The sequence below is a fragment of the Malus domestica genome, chromosome 11 (genome assembly GCF_042453785.1).
Source record: "Malus domestica chromosome 11, GDT2T_hap1".
Classification (NCBI taxonomy): domain Eukaryota; kingdom Viridiplantae; phylum Streptophyta; class Magnoliopsida; order Rosales; family Rosaceae; genus Malus; species Malus domestica.
The window spans coordinates 17,832,266-17,855,108 of NC_091671.1; the positions used below are offsets into that span (position 1 = coordinate 17,832,266).

The 22,843-nt window shown below is 40.1% G+C and overlaps 1 pseudogene; it reads left to right on the plus strand.

Annotated features, from left to right (window-relative positions):
* The first annotated feature begins 15,408 nt into the window (after positions 1-15,408).
* On the plus strand, positions 15,409-16,367 carry LOC103425969 (U-box domain-containing protein 12-like; annotated as a pseudogene).
* Positions 16,368-22,843: the final 6,476 nt, after the last annotated feature.

Consider the following 22,843-nt stretch of genomic DNA (forward strand, 5'->3'; position numbering starts at 1 on the left):
CGTTCGGACTCTAGATGCTAAACAAGATCCCTTCCGTCCAAAGGAGGATGATGAAGAGATTTTGGAGCCCGAAGTTCCATACCTAAGTGCAACTAGGGCTTTATTGTACTTGGCTCAAAACACTAGACTTGACATCTCCTTTGCTATTAATCTTTAGAATCGACAAAATTGTGAATCAGGTTAACGTTGAACAGCACTTTTTATGCGTTCTTTCAATAGTGACGGTCAACGGTCACTATTGAAAGAACGCATAAAAAAGTTATACGAAAAGTCAACGTTGACAGTTAACGGTCAACGGTCAAAGTCAATGATCAGGTTAACGGGTCTGGTCAATAGTGACGGGTTGGATCTGGGCTAGTTATTGGTTTAGGCTTAGGTTAGATCTGGTTAGGGCTTTGGGCCAAATGGTTTTGGGTTAATGGATTTTTGGTTAGAGAATGGGTTGGGCCTTATTTCAAATTTAGGTTTGGGTTTGGTTAATAGGTCATGGGTCGGGCCGATCCGATTGGGCTAGCAGGTCACTAAACCAAATGAAAGAGAACACCAGAACTTGGGAATTTTCGTCAGAAATTTGAGCAATTTTTAAAGCTTTGTAATTTCTTCGTTTCTTAACCAAATTCAACCCATAATATATCAAAATGAAGTTAGGAATGTGTAGAATAAGGTTTTACCTATTTGGAAGTCCAATATTGGTTGAAGGTAGCCTGAAAGGAGACTGGTCCGCGAAAACTGGATAACTCGCCGAAATTTCTGGCAAACTTTAAATGTTCATAACTTCTTAAATACTTAACCAAATCGAGTGATTCAAAAATAAAAATCATAGGTCTCGATGAGACAAAGAGAATGGTACATGCACGATGGCTAACTCATCATGGTTTGGCCGGAAAAAACCTTGAAAGCCTCGGAAGTCGTAGGAAAATGGGTAAGATTCAAATGGATATAACTTCTTCAATACTCAATGAAATCGGGTGATTCAAAAATAAAATTCATACTTCTCGACAAGCCAAAGAGAATGGTACCTTTCTTGATGGCTAACTTGTCGTGGATCGTCCGAAAAATGGCCAGAAAGTTGCGGCCTCCGTCGAAGTTCGTGTATAGGGCTACATAGTTTGACTTCCAAGATACCAAGACTATGGTTGTGTTCATAGTGACGAGATAAAGACGATGGTGATGTCGTAATTGTGATTTGATGATGATTTTAGGATATGGGTTATGGGTGTGGCAGGGTGAAGAAGGAGAAGAGAAAGATGAGAATTGAGGGAGAAAAGAGAAGTCATGGGAGAGAAAGCAGAGGGAGAGAGTTCTAGAAGATTGGGGACCAATCTGTGGGTCCCACGTGGTAGTGATTATTTAAATAATAACAATATCTAACCCTAATATCTAGAATAATGAAATGATTGTTTTGCCCTATGGCTTCGAAGTTCCATAAAACATTCATCGTAACTCCAATTCCGATTCTGTTTGCGTCCATGTGTTCATGATGATGAGTACTATGAGGATAAGCCAAGAAAAGAAACTTACGCGACACGACAAGGTGGTCAACAAAAGTCAACATATTGCCTTAAAGGGCATTGTTGTAATTTCACGCTTTAAATGTTCATAACTTCTTAAATACTAAACCAAATCGAGTGCCTCAAAGACCCATAAACAATTAAGGCTGCAACAACAATCAGTAAAGGTTGAAGGCATTGATGCATGAGAGGTTGGTGCTATACAGACATGGAAACCCTATCAGGTAGGGAAAAAAAAGAGAGATGGAGGAGAGGGAAAGAGAGAGAGAGAGAGAGGCAGCTGAGAGAGTGATTGATTTTGGAACTTGGAGTTGGGATGATGATTGGGGTAGAAAGTAACGGTTGAAATTGGATGACAGTTTATCATTCAATCTCGGCCGTTCATTATAATTAAAAAGGGGTCGGTCTAGGACCCTTTTTTTTAAGTATATGGACTCGGCCCGCCCCGTAAATGACATCGCCCCGCCCCGTTTATTCTCTAAAATATTTGGAACCGGCCTGTACTCACCCCGAACCTAGACTACCTGCCCCTAACCGTGGTTCCTCTACCCGTTTGCCCACCCTTAATATCCATGTCACAAATCATTTTGGATAAAAGGCCTTTAATTTATTTGATTGTTAAATTTGAGGGTATTTGTGGCTATTTAGTTGGAATTTTGGATATACTTGAAAGATTTTATAAAAAGTGACATTTTCGAAATTAAGGGTTAATTTTCTAGCTATATTTGATAAATACTCATAAATAATGATGTTTTCAATCTTTAATTGATATGTATAAGCAATGAACGAATGCTAAATTAAAACTATTGGTGAAATGTCATATGATTAGCAAATTTGGTCTCCGCATTACTCTTTTTTTAAGGTTGGACTTGAATTGGAATGAATGCTTACAAACTGTAACCCACATAGATACTAGCTAGTAATTAAAAGGAAATTAACAACCAAAAGAAATTTGTTTGAAAAGAATAAACATCTATATAGCATTTCGAACTCAGAACCTCTCATTAATTTTAAACAACAAAAACCTTTGCTCAAATTTAAACTCTTATAAAAACAAATTCGTAAAAGTTGAAAAGTAAAAAAAAAACATTTTTAGTGTTTGAACCCGGGACAACCACCACTTATGGTCAAACTTTGTGATAATTTAACCAAATTTCATTAATTTATGCTCTTATGAAAGAAATTTGTAAAAATTGGAAAGTAAATCTATACAAATGTCGTTTTGAACTCAAGACCTCCTCATTAATGTCAAACAACAAAAAACCACTAGCTCTAATTAAATTTCTTTGTAATTTAGCCAAATTTTAAAAATTTATAATCTTATTAAAACATATATGAATACACCACCCTGACAAATTTTGGTGCTCCCAATTTTTTTGGGCTCCAGACGGTCCTATTGTCTAGTAAATCACGTGATGTATCGGTTTATCACATGATGAGAAATTATCATGCAAACTCTTGGTATCTCGCTAACCAAACATCAACCACTCCCTTTGAACCTATAACAAACATCATGCTTCTTCTTCCTTCCTTTCCAAGCTGTTATATTGCCATGGTAGATCCTACGATAGTTCTTCGTCGACCCCACCGATCCAACCCCAACTCCTCCTTTAATTTGACGCCATCCTTGTCACTAGCTCCTTCTTCAACAACATAAATTCCATTCAATTTCGATCTTAAACAAAAAAACCCAATTCATAAATTTGTTTTCTGCGACTTGGGTTATGATTTCGAATCAATTGAGATAAGATGAGATTTAGGGTTGGGTTCTTGGTGCTCGTTTCGCTCTGTTTCAAGGTGATACCCTTGTGCAACAAAAGATGCGGTGACACTCTAGCTTCGATAGAGTGGAAGGCAGAAGGTTGGGCATATTGGTTGAGGGAGAATGAGGGTGTTTTCAAGTCTCTCCTCACACTAGGAGATAGTAGACCCTACCTATCCATTATATCTATCATTTTATTTTGTTTTCTTTCCACTGCACCCTGCATCAGTTGGTTATCAGAGCCCTAATCGATTCTTAGGTTATCATGTTGGTGATGTCAGGTTTTTATGAAATCGATAATTTAGTCGATTTATGAAATCGATAATTTAGTCGATTGGAATTCTCTACCAATTTATGATGAGTATGATGAAGATTACATGCTTGTGATTAAAGTAACCAATGAAATTCAATTTACTCTACAAATCGAAGCTTATTGTGTTGCCGATTGGGATTCTGCCCTGATTCTCGATGAATGTAATGGTGATGAAGATTTAGGTTCAATGGTTGAGGTACTTGCGATAAAATATGTTCTACATTTCTGTTGTGTTCCTTTCAAGTGCAAATATAAGGATAGTATAATGGCACCAGTAAGGGTGTTGAACCACAGGGACTGATTAGAACTCTACAAATTACTAACTTTATGTGAATCCTAACTAAGCAATGAAAAAGAAAACTGAATTTAGAATTTTGTTTTGAAAGCTAAAATAACTTAGAAATGCAAGAAAGATAAAGACAAATGATAGATTGATTCAGAAGTAATGGGAATGGAACTAGGGATGCTGATTTCACCGTTACAAGCCAATTCCATGAAAATTAAGTCGAAACGCATTCAACTCTCCAAACAGCAACTAGGGTTCGTTTTACTCATTTATGATCATCCATTTGATGTGTGGTTGTGATCAAATATTCCTAATCTGCAACCTTTTTGTGATGTTCAACTTAGATTACCAAATTAGAATCCAATAAGAACAAGAAAACTTCCAAGGACCAAAGAAATCACATGGTAGGATATATGCATAGCAATTTCTTCATTCATTCACATGTCTACCAAGATTAAGCATGATGTGTACTATAACCTTGATCAAATAATCTATAAGAAACCCTAATGGTGATCAAACATTAAGATAAACAAACAAATGCAACTATAAAATCAGTGAATGAAACAAGAAAACAGATTGATGAATCGAATACTTTAACTTAATAACATAGAATAGTTTTGCAAGGCTACATCGAAATCCCTAGCTATGAACTTAATTACACAACATGATTACAGAATATATAAATGTCAAGAACAACATGAGTGAAACTAAAGTTCATAGAAGAAACCCTCTTGAAGCAATTCTGATGTTGAACTTTTCCAAGAACAGCGCGGCTATATGGTTTCCTAGGTGGTAGTGGATGGCGAAGGGAAATAGGGTTTTGTTTCTGGAAGAAAGGCCAAAGAAAGAGAAGAGAGAGCTCTGGGCGACCCCTAAGGGGGCTTGTGTAAAAGTGATCTGAAACCTTAGTATTTATATGCTAAATGGGTTGTAGCTTATTGCAAGGTGATCCCAACCATTAAGCCAAAGTTTTGAATGTTTTTCGTTATTTGGCTCCTCCAAATCAGGCTAGGTATTCCAATTCCTTTCCTATTCTACTCTTGGTCTTCTAACAAGACGGATTCGTCTTGGATTCTTTATTTGGGCTTCAAAACAGGCCACTAAACTTCTTTCCACTTTTGAATAAGGGTCAACCCCAAAAATGGCATGTTTTCACTTCTTTTGCCTTCAAATTGATCCTAAAGTACATGTTACTGCACACTAACACAAAATAAGGTAAAATGCAACCAGTTTAACTCAAAAACATCACAAAGAGACTAGAAATGGATGGTATAATTGCATGAAATATATGAGTTATCAATTTCTATAACTTTTATGATTATGTTTGGGAATCGTTCATTGCTTGTCACACTTCAAAATTTTACTTGGAGAAAAGAAAAATTTCACATTGTTCGAATTATGTCTACACTTTTCAAAGTAAAAAAAATATCAAGATGTTTGCTAGAAGTTGTATGTGTAGTCAAATGTAATTTATGTCATCAAGAAAAGATTAAAGTCCAAACGGAACATGAGAAAGTGGAGAAGAATGAAATTATTCGGAATTTTGTACTATTTGGATATGTTGATGCACGTTGAATTTGTGGTTCTTAATTGGCTATTATGGAAAGTACTTGTTGGGTATACGAAAGACAAAGGAAGACCAAACAAAACTCGGGTATGATTTTAATCGAGAAGAACAAATTATGTGTTCCATGATGGGTTTCTCTTTAAAAGGAATCAACTTTGTATACTACAACAGAACTGGTCTTTTGCGACGCACGAAGGGTGCCGTAAACTGTTATTCACGGTGTGAGCCCCCAAGCAGTAAAGCCACTATTGTAAAAGATGTGTTGTCAAATACGACGTTCTCTAGTAGCCGTGAATAATTTAAGCAAACACGTCGTAAATGCTCTTTAAGGTGTGCCTTGTGCGCCTTTATTGGTATTAGATACGGCGTTAATGAAGTGTCGCAAATGCTCTTTAAGGCATGCCTTGAGAGCCTTAATTGGTATCAGATACGGCGTTAATAAAGTGTCAAAATACTATGAAAACAATTACAGCATATCTATGTGCCATAATTTATATTTGATACAGCGTTTGTTGAGTGTTGTAATATTGTGAAAGCAATTACGACATACATCTTACATCATAAACAAAGACTAGCATCAATAATTACTGCTGATTAGATATATATATAAGAATCGACAAAATTACACATTTACTATAATACAATAATTTCATAAATAATCATATTGTCAAAATGTATTACAAGTTGAACAAAGCTAAGGTCAATATCAAACTATACATGAAATACCAAATAGGCCTCTAATAACAAGAAATTTGTCACTTGAAAGACTTCACTTTTCCCTGAAGACCTCCAAACAAAGTCCTTTGAGAGTGAAATACTGCTCCTAATGCATGAACCACACTAATTGCTATCTCTATCTGCATAGACATAAGCACATGGAGCAAAAGAAAATCCATTGTACAGCTATATGTAGAAATACACAATTAATCTCAAGTAAGAAAAGTGATACTGAAAGAAAACCTAATCATTGTCATACAAACCTAAATCCCAAATTATGCCTTCACAATTTTATTGTTTTACACTCATACATGTATCAAATGACTAAAATATACACAAATTATGCCTTTACAGTTTTACTTTTTCCTATAGCCTGCATAAAATTCATACAGTTGCGAATAGATAAATTAATGAGTCTTTAACATTTCACGCATGAAGAATTGATGCGGCAAGTAGAAGATTGGATCTTCAATCAGTGGATATGGTTATCAATTATGATATGCCCAAAAATTGTAAGGTTAGACTCACTGTTTTTTACCTTGTGGCTTGCTGTTATCAATTTACATCAAAGTTATCCATTTATCTAGTTTTTGGGTCTTAATATATTACAAATTCAACATAAACACCAACAAATTTCAATTTTTTTTTTCATTTCTTTTTGTTCCATTTTCTTCTATCCAATCAGCTTTCTTGGGAACTAAAACAAAATGAGAGAAAGAGAGAGTTCCCAATTTTGTCTCAACTTCGTCTTTGGAAACGAGGCCCTGGGAATGGATAGAGTGCCCAACCAAGATACTCTAGCTAGTCAAAGGAGATGGATTCAGTTGGTAAGTTAAGAGCTAGTCAAAACAAAATGTTAACTTAGAAATTGATAAAGACTTTAATACTACTAAAATTAAGTATAAACTTTTCCACTCATTACCGCTGCATTTGCAACCTCTTCATTTAAAAATTCACCAAAGACTTCAATGCTACCTGAAAAATAGTAAAATGAAATAGAATAAATCAGTGAATATAAATCATACCAAAGGAACTCAATCAAATTAGCATTTTTATCCAGTAGTACAAACTAAACAAAGTACTACACTACTACTATGACACTCACAGAGTACTAGGATAAGCAACAAAGTCAATAATTTAAGTACTAGGCTATGTCCCAGTGTTATTCTACTACTACTACAACATATCACGGATTATTTAGATCTTCAAAACTGATTATTTGGATTGCAGTATCACTGTAAGTTTGTAACATCTCCCTCTCCTTTGCAAAAGTAGAGCCTTGCTGAGTACCCCATGTGACTTGGAGGTCCGGGACATGCATACAAAGAAACCCAAGTCACTCTGCAATCCCAACCAAATCAAAGAGAGAGAGAGAGAGAGAGCAAAATTAACAAATCCCCAACACCATAATTAAAACTCTTTCATAGGAAACTGAATTGGAATAGTCTGGATTAATATTAGTCTAAATTTTTTTAAATACTTGATGCCTCATATTTGATAATTCATTGGGCGCCATTACTTACCGCTCTACATTTGGGAAGGAATCAATTCCAGCATACCTATCAAAAACTGTTTCACTCAATAAAAAAGATTAGGTAACCCAAATGTTGTTCAAATGCATATATAAGTTTATAACTTACAAAAAAAAAGACATTATAACAAGAAAAAAAAGTGCTGATACAATTCCTACAATACACTTAAAGGTGGGCATATTAACACTTATTTAAGTTATTAAATCACTTAACCTGTATATATTTGTCATTGTACTTGGAAATATAGGTGGTGATCTAACGAATAGCATGAGCGACCTGCAAAAGACAAAAATGGATTGACAAAAGTTATTTGCTGCCCAGGCTATTTGGATCTTTGGACCATTTTTTCCATATTAGTGTACCTAACCGTACACGAAAAAGCCATTCCTCTAAAAGAAAACAGCGAAACCCAAAATACTCAATCCCATTTAAAAAGCAAAGCAAGTAGACTTTAGTGAAACAAGAACTTCAACGAAAATTTCAAACAAAAGTCCATCACAACAAAGAGAATACATCACGCACCAATTCCTCATATGAGCTAATAAAAGGGTTAGAAGTCAAGCAACCAAGTACCAACCTGCAATTGAAAATTAATATAAAAAAATGAATTAACCAAACATTCAGAAAGATCCAAATGTAGAAGCCCAACAACACAAAAAAAGAAAAAGAAAAAAAATATTGAAGTGTATTACAAACTATGGATTAGATAGTGATCCCAAAAACCAAATATAACCAATAAGCACAAGTTCCATCATAGTAATAACCGATCGATTCATTGATTTTTATATAAGTGATACAAGTATTGGTATACATAAGCAACATGAGAAGATAAGCCTCCAGGACGTGTAGGATTACAATGCAGAGCAACTAAAAGATAAACGTTACAATTGAGAGCATTAATATCCTAATATCCAATAAATAGTAACTTATGTTTTTAATCTTTAAAACTACTCAAGTACAGAGTACTCATTGCTCTGGATTCAAAGAGAACCTCACATAATAAAATTGCTTCTCCATAAAACATAAATGATTGCTCTTGGAATTGATTGCAGAGTATAAAGTGGTAGCTTAAACAATTATGTATGGTTCAATTTCAAAGCATCTACAAAGCCCAAAATTCTAAACCTTCTTTTCTTATTAATTTGTATAAGCAACAAGCCAGAAAGATTTTACCTTTAAACTGCAAGAAAAATAAAAGCATCCCAGAAAAATAATTTCATCCTACAGATTCACAGCAAAAAGAAAAATACTGAAAAATAAAAAAAAAATAGAAAACTGATTAAAAAATCCTCCATATGTAATAATAAATCAAGTTAAAAAATCCCCAATCACAAAAAAATAAAGCCAGGCACAAATACATATAGATTTAGAAAAATCAAACCCAAATTGGAGGCTACAGAGTGCAAATGTGCTGGTGGAGGGGCTGTTGGAGGAAAGTACCTGTAAATTCAAAACCAAATTTATATAAAAATTTGAAAAATAAAAACTTCAACCTTAGAACATTGGGAGAAAAAGGCGGTCTCGTGTGTCTGGGAGAGGAAGATTTAGGTGTTGATTTGAGTTTTCGCGGAATGGATCTCCTAGGTTTTTTAATTTTCAGTGGTAGACAGCAAGCGACGTGGAGATGAGGCCATGGACTGTGACAAAGTGATGGAGAGAGGTTGTTTTTTCAGTAAATAAATCAGGGTATGACATGCACGCCAAAGAGAAGATGGCCTTCAAGTTGGGTCATGGTGGTGTGAAAGAAACGAGCAATTTGAAAGGTAGAGAGAAAGAAAGGGGAAAGGTGAAGTGGAATGGTCTAGAATTTCACTTGTTTGATATTTCATTATGGCGCTATAATTGCCTGCTGTGCATTTTTTGTTAGGTGTGGAGTGGGAAAGTTTAGGCACGAAGTTAGAAACTATTATTTACGACGTATCATTCATGCCATAAAAGGTATAGGGATCCAAATATATAAAAAAATTCACTTTACGACATAACGTGATGCCTTAAAAGAGAAGGAAAGTGCATCATGTAAATTGTCAAATATGACACACAACGCTTACGCTGTAAATATTTTTATTTAACGATTTGCACAAAAGTGATGCCATGAATGCTAGATTATGTACAAGTATTACGACATGAACTTTACGAATGTCATGAATAATATCATTTAAGGCATGCCAGTACTGTACGCCGTATATTTCAAGTCATAAAAGACCCAAATTGTTCTAGTTTGAGGCTGCAGATCATACAAGAGATACATAGCGAAGGCCAAGTTGGAAGGGACAAAACCTTTACACTTGTGTTTTTTCTCATTTCTAGCCTGCCATGTGTAAAGAGGTATATCGTTTTGTGAAACGATGTCGAATCTATCAGGTTTCTAAGGGCAAGGCAACGAACGCTGCATTGTACATGCCACGACCCATTCCATCACAACCATGGGTGGACATGAGCATGGATTTTGTTTTGGGTTGGCCTCGTACTTAGCATGGTGTATACTCAATTTTTTTTGTGGTGGATCAATTTTCCAAAATGGCTCACCTTATTGCCTACAAGAAGACAACAGATGCTTCAGAAGTTGCTAAGTTATTCCTTTGTGGAGTGTACCGACTTCTTGGATTACCAAGTTCGATTGTTTCAATCGTGACACCAAGTTACCTAGCCATATTCGATGTGTTCAATATGAAACATCTCATTCCATACAAATGGGACATCGATGATACTGGAAATGCAAATTTGAGGGTGAATTTTCTCCAACCTGGAGAGGATGATGCAGATCAGTTGGCCAGTGCATTTATTGAATCATTGGGGTAAAATGAATGACTATAACCAATAAAAAGAACTTAATAATAGCCTTTAGTAGCTCTTAATAATAGCCAAGGCATTTTGGACATTTTTGGCTGATTGGATTACTTTCTTTATGTAATTTTCTGTTTTTTTTTTTTTTGTCATTTTAAGTTTATTGCCTTTTTAATTTCGGAATGTATGTTACAAAATGGTTATAAATACCACCTCTTTTTGTAAGATGGAGGAAGTTGGGCGTTTTTGTTGATGAATGAAATATTCAGAGAGATTTCTATCTCATATTTTGTGCCTTTCTCTTGTTTAAGAGTTTGTTGCTTTGTTCTTTCTAGTGTCTACATTATAGGCTGGTACTAGAATCAAAGTTCTTAGGGTTTTCAGGTCTTTCATCGCACTAGGAGATAGTGAACTCTACCTATCTATCATATCTATCATTTTTGTTTTCTTTTCCATTGTACCCTGCATCAGAAGAACAGCTACAATTAAAAAAAAAAAAAGGAGACGGACCGACCTGACTCGATCGGCCCTCGCCAGCCAGGCCCCCGGCGAGCCACAAGCAGCATCAGGGCAAGCCCAGATGCCCAACCTTTGTTCCAACCCAGTTAAGCTGCGGCATCAGCTCCTAATGTACCTAGCAGCGGCCCACGTGCTGCCATTTGAGAAGAACCAGGGGCATGATGAAATCAAGGAAGAAGAAGGAAAATTTTCAAACATGAGATATTTTCTATGTGAATTCTCTACGCAATTTAAGCAAGGGTCATCTCCTATATATATAAATCCTTGTGGGGAAATAAAAAGGAAGTCTTTTCCTACAAAGATTTTGAAACCTACCTTGTTTTGGAAAAAAAAAAAATCATATGTCAATTGGAAGTACATCTCTTTTTGTTTCCTACCTAAACACAAGTATTTGTGAAGGCTGTAGACATCGAAATTTCGGTAAATAAATGTTGACCGATAAATCAAAGTTTCAACGCTCATGTATTACATAAATTTTACACGTAACGTGTGTCTAAACAAAAAATCGAAATAAGTTGGAAAAGTCATCAAACAGGACATGTGTCAACACCTAGCAGAAACGACTTATTTTATCTGGAATATTATATTCAAAATTAGGCCTTGGAAAATTCTATAAATAGAAGCCAATTTCATTCATTTGAGGGAACCAAAATCATTAGGCAAAATTCTTGAAGCTCTGAAGCTCTGAAACTCCGAAGCTCTCAAGCATCCAGGTTCCCGAAGAATCAAGAAAGCGTTCTTCGTTCTTCGTTCATCATTCTTCCAAGATCAAGCCTCGACGGCCCTTGGATCAACAATCATCCACCAATTCAAGATCAAGCCCCGGCGGCCCTTGAAGAAAGTGTTCTTCGTTCTTCGTTCATCGTTCTTCCAAGATCAAGCCCCAACGGCCCTTTGGATCAACAATCATCCACCAATTCAAGATCAAGCCCCGACGGTCCTTGAAGAAAGTGTTCTTCGTTCTTCGTTCTTCCAAGATCAAGCCCCGACGGCCCTTGGATCAACCATCCACCAATTCAAGATCAAGCCCCGACGGCCCTTGAAGAAAGCACCATCGTTCATCATCCGTTCATCCAAGATCAAGCCCCAACGGCCCTTTGGATCAACAACGTCGACAAATCCACACATCCAACCGTTCTTCAAGATCAAGCCCAAAAGCCCTTGAAGATCCGTTCATCACTGTTCTTCAAGATCAAGCCCAAAAGCCCTTGGAGATCCGTTCATCACTGTTCTTCAAAGATCAAGCCCAGAAGCCCCTTTGAAGATCCGCTCAAATCCACCTTCAAAGATCAAGCCCATGGCCCTTTGAAGAAACTTCCAACAGTTCATCCAAGATCAAGCCTCAACGGCCCTTGGATCAACGAAACATCCACAAATCAACACCTTACGGAGATCGAATCAGAGGATTAAAATAGAGAGAGATTGTAACCCAAAATCATCAAAAATACAAATATTTGTTTGTGCACGTTGTTCTTGTCTCTTTCGTTTCAGGAATTTTCCATGTTCAAAAATTGGCACGCCCGGTGGGACAGTCTCTACCTCTCATCTCTTCCTCCGTTCAAGAAATATAAGCACACTTCCAAAATCAATGACATCAAGGAAGGCTCAAGCTGTTCCCATAACCGGCGCAAAGAACAAAGACGCCCTCGTCGCAAGTGGTGTCACTTTGGGCATCACGACTCGAAGCAAAGCAAAAGCTACTTCTGCCACCTCTTTCACCTCTGCATCAACTCTGCCAAAGGAACGAGAGTACCCAAGGCACGAGCCTGTGATCGCCTTAGCCTCACTAAGGGCACCAAGGGGGGAAAGACCAAGGGAATACCCCGAATCCATGCTCTCCGATGACGATTCAAGCAGCAGTTCAGCCATTCAAGTCATGACCACTAGAGCAACTTCAATCGATGAACAACTTGCTCAAATGAATGAAGCAATCGCAAGACTAACTCGAACTGTGGAAGAAAAAGACTTGCAGATCGCAGCATTAGTCTACTGACTGGAGGCGCAGGACAGCGAGAAACCCGACCCAGAGAATGATCCACTAAAGAGAAGAGATGACGAAAAAGATGAGCCTCAGGTGGAGAAAAACAATGTGAAGCCGGAGCCAGACCAAACAGCGGCACTCATGGGATCTCTTTCTATCCAGCAGTTGCAAGAGATGATCACCAACACCATCAAGGCACAGTACGAAGGGAGCTCAAATACCTTCGGGTTGTACTCAAAGCCGTATTCAAAGAAGATCGACGCCTTAAGGATGCCGAGGGGTTATCAACCACCAAAGTTCATGCAATTTGATGGAAATGGAAACCCGAAACAGCACGTTGCCCACTTCGTTGAAACTTGCAACAACGCAGGAACCGAAGGGGATTACCTCGCCAAGCAATTTATACGCTCGCTGAAAGGAAACGCCTTTGAGTGGTACACAGACCTAGAGCCTGAGTCCATCAACAACTGGGAACAATTAGAGCGGGAATTCTTCAACCGCTTCTATAGCACCCGCCGCATTGTAAGTATGCTAGAGCTAACGAGCACAAAGCAGTAGAAGGACGAGCCAGTCATTGACTACATCAACAGATGGCGCACTCTAAGCCTCGACTGTAAAGACAGGCTCTCGGAAACCTCTTTAATCGAGATGTGCATCCAAGGCATGCAATGGGGTTTGCAATACATCCTTCAAGGCATCAAACCACGGACCTTCGAAGAGCTAGCCACCCGCGCCCATGACATGGAGTTGAGCATCGCCCATCATGGGAAGAAAGAACCGATCGCCGACTACAAGGACAAAAAAGTTCTTGGGACAAAGGTGGAAAAGGCTGCATGGAAACCCACCAAGGAAGCGATGACGGTCAACACATCTCCCGTCAAAATCCCTACACGAGGCAAGGCGATTCAAACCGAAGCTTTTCGTGATCAAGAGATGCGTAGACGCACTTTGAAGGAGCTTGAGGAGAGGACTTATCCATTCCCCGACTCTGATGTGGTTGCCATGTTAGAAGACTTGCTGGAAAAGAAGGTGATTAGTTTGTTTGAGTGCAAACGGCCAGAAGAGATGAATCGCACTGACAGTCCAAGGTACTGTAAATTCCACCGCTTTATCAGTCATCCGACAGAAAAATGTTTTGTGCTGAAAAATCTCATCATGAAGCTGGCTCAGAAAGGAATCATCGAGCTAGATCTTGACGATGTGGTGAAGTCAAACTATACCACCTTCACTTCTGGCTCTTCCGACTCAAAGTTTTCACCTCAACCGCTGGGGGCATCCTCTAAGACAAGCAAAATTGAAGGATGGACTCAAGTCACTCCTAAGAAATTGCACAAGAAGCATACGTTTCCTCCACAAGTCCGCCAATCGGAAAGGGGGCAAAGCAGCTCTTGTCAACCTTCAAAGCAACGTGAACGTGTTGAAGATGATGAAATTAAGACACAAAGATCGTCTGTTGCCATCACGATGCGCGACTTCTTACCCGAAGACTTCTTCAATCACGAGGTCAAAGCTCCTTGCTATGAAGATTGCGAGGAACAACTCTCCCGAATTGCTTGACAAAATTCCCAAATTCTCCTCGCCCGCACGAGTCTAAACTGCATGGCATAAAGCTCCTGGTCTACACGAGCATAAAAGACAACACCAATGCTCCTTGTTCGCACGAGCCTAAATTGCACTAACCAATGCTCCTTGTTCGCACGAGCTTAAACTGCACGAACCAAAGCTCCTTATCTGTAAGAGCCTAAACTGTAGGACACGAGGCTCCTCACCTGCACGAGTCTAAACTGCATGACATAAAGCTCCTGGCTCGCAAGAGCATAAACTGTGTATGGCGAAATCATCATCAAAATCATTGTTAAATTCATCGCTCATTTGAACTACGTTTTGACTTGATCTCTTTCTTTGGAAGGGTACGTAGGCAACTCGAATATTCAAAATTTGAGTTCAGTCACACCAAAATAAGGAATAAAGATTTAATTAAAAGTTTTTTATGCTATTACAATTTCTTTGTATAAAAAAAAAAGAGAGATACATGTTTTATGTATTTACAAAAAAAAAAGGAAAAAAAAATATACATATGTTTTATGTATTATTAAAAAAAAAAAAAAAAAAAAAAAAAAAAAAAAAAAAAGAAAAAGGAACATATTCATACATATATATATGTGTATGTATGTCCTCTAGCAGCAATAAGCCCATCAAAAGGAGGTTGTCCAAGCCCAAACCTATTATCTAAATCCAGCTCCAAGAAGAAGAAACCAAAATCCCAGTCCCAGCTCTCTCTCTCTCCCTCATCCTTCAAATTCATGCTCAATTCTCACGGCCGATTACAATCCACCACTCAACGGCGGATCGTCCTGATCGATTCTCATGGACGACAACAACCAAAAATGCGATCCACTAACCACGACCGAGTTCACGACTCACACCTGATCGCCTTTTGTCTCCGAGAACCTAACTGATTCGGTCGTCGACATGCGCCTTGGCGAGCTCACCTTACGCACCCATAGCTCCGCCGCCAAGTCCGTCTCATCTGACAAGGAGTACCTCCAGCTCTCCCAAGCCTTCAGCGATTTCTCTGCCTGCAGCAGTGATATCTCGGGAGAATTGCAACGACTTGCGAGCTTGCCGTCGCCGGAAAACGGGCCGACCTCCGAATCAACCGAGGCTGCGCCGGAACCGGAGCCATGTCAGGGGTTTTTGCAGAGGGAGAACTTCTCGACCGAAATCATTAAAGTATTTCCCCGGAGGATCTTCAGCCGACGGTCAAGATCTGCGTCGACGACCTCCAATCGCCGTTGCTTGCCGTGAAGCAATCTGCTGCTGCCAAGCTCAGGCTTTTAGCGAAGAACCGGGCCGACAATCACGCCTTGATTGGCGAGTCCGGCGCCGTCCCTGCTCTAATTCCTCTACTACGGTGCAGCGATCCGTGGACGCAGGAGCACGCCGACACAGCACTATTTAACCTCTCACTGCACGAATCGAACAAGGCAATAATCACCAATGCTGGAGCTATAAAGTCGTTAGTGTATGTCCTCAAGACCGAGACAGAGACCTCGAAGCAAAACGCCGCCTGTGCGCTGCTGAGCTTGGCGCTAATTGAAGAGAACAAGGGCTCAATCGGAGCATGCAACGCGATTCCGCCCCTGGTTTCCCTGTTAATAAGTGGATCGATGAGGGGCAAAAATGACGCCTTGACGACTCTGTACAAGCTCTGCTCGATAAAGCCCAACAAAGAGAGGGCGGTGAGCGCCGGAGCTGTGAAGCCGCTAGTGGCGCTGGTGGCGGAGCAGAGGACGGGCCTGGCGGAGAAGGCGATGGTGGTGCTAAGTAGCTTGGCAGGAGTTGAGGAGGGAAATGAGGCTATTGTGGAGGAGAAGGACATGGCGGGAAATTAAAGTTCTGGGATTGTCCTTTTGCGGAAAATCACATGAGTTGTTGCTTGTGCTATTGCTGGTCCCGAGGTTCTTCATCGTGTACATGGTGGTCGGGTCGGGTACCACAAAGTGCAGAAGTAACGGAAACAAACAAGAAATGGCCAAGCTTTTTTTTCAAAACATCCTCAGTTTTTCCCCCGCTGTCTCCTCGCTCTCTTCCTCCAACTCTACATCCTCCTCCACTCTGCCGACGACCTCAAGCTCGTCTACTTCAAGGTCGGGACTTCTTGCAAGAACTCATCGCACGCTCTGAACAAGAAGGCAATGGAGAAGTCCAGCTTCAGAGACAACTCCAACTCCAAGATCTTTTCCTTCAGTATGCCTTCAAAGGGTTGAGCTGCTACACATCTGCCGTCATCAACAATCTGCACCATCCTTAGCATTGGTGCCACCAGCAGCTCTTCTCCGCCGTAACTCTCTTCCACTTCTCACTTCCTCTCCTGCCCTCCATGGAAGCTCTCTGTGCCCTCCACTTCTGCTGGTAAAATGCGGCGGCGACTGCGACACATGCATGGTGTGCGTGAAACGGTTGACGGTGAATATGAACGAAGCGAGGGGGTTGCGGGACTGCAGCTACTTCATCTTTTCCTCTACAAGGCACAGCAACATGTCGGCTCGTCCTTAGGCAACAGTGCGTCCTCATCTTCGCAGGAAAACAGCAACGGCAGTGCATTCTGGCCACCATGATCACAAGCGACGAAGAACTTCAATGATCGCCGTCAAACGACTAGCCGATCATGAAGCTCGACGCCTTACATTCTGCGCTCTCGGCATTGACTCCTTCCACCAGCGCCTGGCCTCCCTCGAGCTCGTCACTATGACCACCATGATAGCAAAGAACTTCAAAGATCGTCGTCAAACGACTAGCCGATCGTGAAGCTCGAAGCACCATCTTCTCGGCCTCCTTGCTCCGCTCCCTGCAAATTCCTCTACCCATCACCTAAATTTATACAGAAAAATATATAATAAAAAAAAAGGATGGTGGAGCAAAGTGGTGCTGCCACCACGTGAAAAAAAAAAGAGAAAAAAAGGGTGCATCAGGCACCATGTGCAAAGAAAGAAAAAAAAATAATAAAAAAGGGATGGTGCATCTGGCACCATGTGCCAACAAAAAGAAAAAAGGTGGGTGTGTGTATATGGTGGGTGTGTATTATATATATGTACGTGGCACCAAAAGCATTGTATATAAAAAATAAAATAAAAAATTAATTAATTAATTAATTAAAAAAAAAAAAAAAGAGAAAGGGTTATGGTGCGGTGTGTGCATGTATATAATGTAATATGTATATATATATATATATATATATATATATAAAATATATATATATATATATATATATAATAATTGCATTGAGAGAAATAAAGCCTATTTTATTCATTTCTCTAAAAAAAAAAAATGCATTAAGAGAAATAAAATCCATTTTATTTATTTTTCTGGAAATTTTACATAAATTTGCATTATACATACCTTTTTTTAAAAAAAAAAATCAAATCAAATCAAATTTACAAGAGGGGATCTTCAAGGACGATCAGGTGGCGCCTCACAACTCGGCGGAGCTCCAGGAAGAGGAGGCGCCGGAGGTTGACTGTTTGAAGCCTCAGCAATCGGCAAAGCCCCAAAAGACGAAGGCAAATGCTGCTGGAACAAACCCACAAACCGCTGATGATCAAGTAAAATCTGACCATCAGATTCCTGCATCTGGTCAATCTTCCTCTTCATGTTTGTTGCATAGCTATGTGCGAGCTTATGCAACTGTTTATTCTCCTGCTTGAGCCCTCTAATCTCCTGTTTGAGACTCATCACTTCAGCCGCTAATGATTCAACTTGACGAGTTCGAGCAAATAGACGTTGGGCCATATTAGACACAGAACCTGCACACTGCACACTGAGAGCCAGAGAATCCTTAACAGCCAACTCATCAGACCGCTTGGAAAGTAGTCTGTTATCTTTGGGAGTGACAAGGTTCCGGGCCACCACCGCAGCGGTCATATCATTCTTCATCATCGAATCCCCAACGGTAAGAGGACCAGTAGGGGATATGAAGGATGGGCGCCATATGTTGTCTGGAGAAGGCGGGACTGCCTCTTCACCAAGATTCAAGTCAAAACGACGGTCGGAGGGTCCAGACATTTTCAAAGTGTTGAAGAAAGAAGAGATCGGACAAATCAAGATCTTAGAAGTGCAAGAAGGGAGTTTTCACAAGCGAAAATTCAAGTGTGCTTTGAAACGAACTGCATGCCTCTATAAAAAATCAGCACTCAACGGGATTTCAGAGATCGAAGAGGCGAGCTCAGAATTCGAAGAGGCCATTCAAAAATCGAAGAGGCAAGCTCAGAAATCGGAGAAGCATCTTGCTTTTCCAGACGCGTCGGCACCCGTCACACGCAAACTCAGCTTTGCGAAAATCACGGGCAATTTGTCGAAGCGCCGATCCCAGATATCGAAGAGGCGCCAGTCTTTTTCAGCCTCGTCAACACCTGTCATATGCACACTCAACTTTGCGCAAATCACGGGTAATTTGTCAAATATTTTCGGTGAAGGAGAAAACACGTAAAGTTTACTGTTCAATCACGCGTTAGTTGCCGACACGAGTGAAAGAATAGTACCTCTACAGGTATTAAGGGACCTCCTATAACTGTCCATCTTCACCTTCCATAGCAAGGCAAACATACAGAGCCTTTCTTCATCTCCAAAAATGCTTTCCCAACGAAACCTCTCGAGTTATTCAGTGTTCCTTATTCCTTGGGGTACCTCTGCAAGCCAATGACTCCAAAGCAAAAGTATCTCATATCACCAGGGTAGAAAGCAAGAGTATCTCATATCATGCACTCTCCCTGTCCTTTCCTTTGTCATTGTTCTTACCTGCAAAGACAAGGATAAAGAAAGCAATATGCCGGAACCTCCACTCAAACTCGGGTAAGGAACCGACTGCTTGGAACCCTTCCCTGATTGCCTACCTAGCACTGCTCTCGAGTACTCGTCTCCTACTGCTGCTGTACTTCCAAAGAAGCTGTCACATCTACCTGGAGAACAGATAAGGCAAGTGAAAATGATACCTTGCAGCATGTGGAGACAACGTGCAGAAGGAACAAGCAGAGAAGAATGCGGTCTGCACAGTCAACTCAGCAGAAGGAGTCCGAGCTGAAGAACTCGAGAAGCTGCCACATCTGCCTGAAGAAACAAGCAGAGAAGAATGCAGCCTGCACAGTCAACTCAGCAGAAGGAGTCCGAACTGAGGAACTCGAGCATATGCCACATTCTGCCAGAAGAATAGATAAGGCAAGGGAAATGATACATTGAAGCATGTGGAGACAAGCACAAAGCACGTGCCGATTCATCCGTTACTTCTTCAAAATCAAAAGTATCTCATATCATCAAAGTTGCAATCACTCTGGACGGTGAACTCGTTTTGACCCTCAAATTCTTGGGTCGACTTACTAGGCATTGCAGGCTGCATGTATCGATTCACCACCCTTGAATCAAATCCTTAAAGATCAAGTCACCAACTGGAAGAAGAGCCCATCAATCTTGAAGATCATACCGCTGACCAAACTGCTCAGGTGTGAATTAGAAAGATTGATCAGAGTAACAAGTCGTCACCTTCACCTCGTGCCTGCTTGTCATGTGTCCGAGTCAACCTTCAAGAATCAAGCCTTAACGGCCCTTGAAGAAGCTTACAGCCAAATTCAAGATCAAGCCTCGACGGCCCTTGAGGAAATCACAAATCCGATTCAAGATCAAGTGTCTACCACCCTTGAATCAAATCCAGTTCAAGAATAAGCTGTGGAAAGTAAACAATTGGAGGAATCCAGAAAGTCCTCCAACCCAGTTCAAGATCAAAGTTGTGGAAAGTCAACAAGTGCAACAAAATACGTGCCGATTCATCCACTACCAAAGCCAAGGATCATCTACCACATGAAACTCCTTGTGGTCCAATTTCAACCTTCAAGATTAAGCCTCGACGGCCCTTGAAGAAATCTTAAGCCCAATTCAAGATCAAGCCTCAACGGCCCTTGAAGAAATCTCCAGCCCAATTCAAGATCAAGCCTCGATGGCCCTTGGATCGACATCTACAGTAAGGGACTTCAAAACGCATCTCCTACACGTGACAAGCACATGTATACGACGCGCCTTGAAGTGGGGGCATTTGTAGACATCAAAATTTCGGTAAATAAATGTTGACCGATAAATCAAAGTTTCAACGCTCATGTATTACATAAATTTTACACGTAGCGTGTGTCTAAACAAAAAATTGAAATAAGTTGGAAAAGTCATCAAACAGGACATGTGTCAACACCTAGCAGAAACGACTTATTTCATCTGGAATATTATATTCAAAATTAGGCCTTGGAAAATTCTATAAATAGAAGCCAATTTCATTCATTTGAGGGAACCAAAATCATTAGGCAAAATTCTTGAAGCTCTGAAGCTCTGAAACTCCGAAGCTCTCAAGCATCCAGGTTCCCGAAGAATCAAGAAAGCGTTCTTCGTTCTTCGTTCATCGTTCTTCCAAGATCAAGCCTCGACGGCCCTTGGATCAACAATCATCCACCAATTCAAGATCAAGCCCCGACGGCCCTTGAAGAAAGTGTTCTTCGTTCTTCGTTCATCGTTCTTCCAAGATCAAGCCCCAACGGCCCTTTGGATCAACAATCATCCACCAATTCAAGATCAAGCCCCGACGGCCCTTGAAGAAAGTGTTCTTCGTTCTTCGTTCATCGTTCTTCCAAGATCAAGCCCCGACGGCCCTTGGATCAACCATCCACCAATTCAAGATCAAGCCCCGACGGCCCTTGAAGAAAGCACCATCGTTCATCATCCGTTCATCCAAGATCAAGCCCCAACGGCCCTTTGAATCAACAACGTCGACAAATCCACACATCCAACCGTTCTTCAAGATCAAGCCCAAAAGCCCTTGAAGATCCGTTCATCACTGTTCTTCAAGATCAAGCCCAAAAGCCCTTGGAGATCCATTCATCACTGTTCTTCAAAGATCAAGCCCAAAAGCCCCTTTGAAGATCCGCTCAAATCCACCTTCAAAGATCAAGCCCACGGCCCTTTGAAGAAACTTCCAACAGTTCATCCAAGATCAAGCCTCAACGGCCCTTGGATCAACGAAACATCCACAAATCAACACCTTACGGAGATCGAATCAGAGGATTAAAATAGAGAGAGATTGTAACCCAAAATCATCAAAAATACAAATATTTGTTTGTGCACGTTGTTCTTGTCTCTTTCATCAAAAATACAAATATTTGTTTGTGCACGTTGTTCTTGTCTCTTTCGTTTCAGGAAATTTCCGTGTTCACAAAGGCATTTGTGGAGATATAAATTAACTACATCCAATAGAAGGACACGTTGACTATATGCTCACTATGACAATTTTACCCTTGGCATCGTGAGCAGACCACACACCATTTTCAGGGAACGTGACATCTGTCTACTCTCCATGAGTGACCATGGCACTTGTCTATCCTACAAGTATTAGGCCTTTGGTTCACCAATATATCAAAGGTGTTTCGAGCGCATGATACGTCCTGCCACTAGGCCATAACCAACCCTATAATAGTGGGAAGCCGACTCTTCGGAGTCTCCCGTTTGGTGTATGGCCGCCTACGCTCTTTCCATCACTAGCAAAACATTAAGGTCTGCCTAGTATGGCTAGCAACATCCCCTTCCAGCTGCATGATAGGGTTTAGGTATATAAATAGCTAAGTCAAACATGGAAAATGGTAACCACCACTTACTACTCAGAATTCTCTCAAGTTGTTATTTTCTCTCAAACTACTTTTCTAACTCAAGCAATAGAGGCCCTTTGGGACACTCTCCCCCTTTTTTTCTAGGTGTTCGTCAATTAGGCTAATGATATTTGTAGGTGGAATTTCGTCAATTCAACCATGTACAAAATTTGCATCCACGTATCATAATAATGGTCAGTGTAGTTTAGAAAGATCCCCTTTTATTATTGTGCAGGAGGTGAAGCTCTGATTACAATTATGAAGAAAATCATAACTACAAGGTGGTTTAATTGATCCTTATCAAATATGAAACTATGTGAAGCATCCTAGTAACTTGAGGTTCGTGAATTAGATTTTATCAACTCGTCTCTCTATGAATCAAACAAGGACCTCAATAGTTCGGGGGACAAGTTTCTAAAATGAGAAAGGTCATATCAAACCTCTTAATGATCAAAGATGTATCTATAAAATAATTGTGCCTTTTAATGATTAAAGATGTATCTATAAAACAATTGTGGTGCTTCACGTATTAGTACTTGCTTATTTTTTGCAAGATATGTATGTAGAACTACATGCAAGAACTTTAGGCCGGTCACGGTTTAGTGACCTTATTCTCTATTAGGCATCTACACAATTGTCTCATTGTTCATGGACTTGAGAGTAGTGACTCAACTAATTGAGTATACGTGGTATGTACT